This window comes from Pundamilia nyererei, unplaced genomic scaffold (assembly GCF_000239375.1).
Source record: "Pundamilia nyererei isolate P.nyererei 1_Seehausen unplaced genomic scaffold, PunNye1.0 scaffold00467, whole genome shotgun sequence".
NCBI classification, from domain to species: Eukaryota; Metazoa; Chordata; class Actinopteri; order Cichliformes; family Cichlidae; genus Pundamilia; species Pundamilia nyererei.
Window position 1 is genome coordinate 6,481 of NW_005187868.1, and position 1,593 is coordinate 8,073.

Consider the following 1,593-nt stretch of genomic DNA (forward strand, 5'->3'; position numbering starts at 1 on the left):
TCTGTTTTCTTTGTTCATTGGCAAACGTAAATACACAGGTAAGAAAACTAATGATGACCTTTTGTTTACATAGCATGTTTTTATATAAGGTAACATTACTAGTTAGTTAGTAACTAACTAACTAGTAATTCTTTATGTACTTTTGTTACAAATTTGTTACATAAGGTAACATTTGCGACCAAATTGGTCGCACTCTAGAGCCCTGCTATGGTTTAGATTGTGAACCATGTCTTTTATTTGCCATACGTAATGCAATGAATTTATTATTCATTGCATGATGTCTTTATTTGTTTTACAGATTTTACACAATGAAGTTGTATATCGTCAGATTACTAGTTTAGCTGGATGTCCCAGTCCTATGAAAACTAAAGCTAAACGTGTTAAGAAATAGTCATAGAGTCCCTGTATATGCATTTGCTCTTTTAACTTTTTGTTTTTTATGACTGAGAAAAAAGACACCGAGAAGGTCAAGAAACTGGTGGAGATGCGCAACAGAGTGGATGAAGGAATTATGGCAGGACTTCGGTACAGGTTTGGACATGTTGGTGACAAATTTAAGGGGCTGTTTAGTGGTTTGAAAAGTTTAAATTTAGAAACTTGAGGTGAAAAAAATTACCTTAATAACATAAAGATGTAAGATGTAACATTGTTTTGCATTTCTTTTTCTCCACTTGTAATTATTTGTGATGTACAGTGGCCTGCATATGTACCCAGTTAATTATATCTACGTTTAACTTTTAAATGATTGTTGTCTTTTGTCTTTTTCTATTTTACTTTAGTATTAATTCATCAAGTCATTATCTGATACCAATTTGTTTTCTTTTTTTTTTTCAATTTTAAGTTTTGGTTTAGCCTTTTTTATAAACAGCAGCACACAATTGAAATTGTAATTATTATTTATTTTTCTTTATTTTAGACAAAAATGATAATTTTGCTGAGAAAAGGGGAAAAATAGTGAAACAATCATCAGTGATTAAAACATAAATGTTCCATTGTTTTTTGAAACAAGAGGAGTATCGTGTCTCACAATAAGTTTAGTTAAAGCCATTATGATAACATTTTATGTGTAATGTCTGCTTCTCAACTTTTGTCACATTGGAATCTCAATAATGGATTGGGCAAATTAGTTTTTCTGGTACACATTTAAGATAATGAACCATGTTGGACATTATGGACAATTTATGTTGTATTTTGTGTCTGTGAAGAGTGCTATATAAATTTACAAATAAATAATTGAAATACATGGAGTATATCCTGTTATATAAATGTGGATGCAGTTTCCTTTTAATCTTGAATTGTCTATAATAAAGTCTCAGATACATTAACCCATTTTATTAATAGTTGACTATTGTTTTAAAGCGCAGTAAAAAAATATGAACCATAGTTCAATTTTTCCAATTAAATTACATTTTACTTAAATAGTTTGTTAAGAGATATATTCTAAAACACTTCTTCAGCAGAGAATCAGAAAGGGGAAACACACAGATTTTCTTGCTAGCAAGGGCAGCCTCCAGAGCTCACACACCCAAGAGTGAGGCTCCAAGATTCGCAAATGAGAGACTGCCCCGGTCTTTATTTATACTTCAGTGGGTG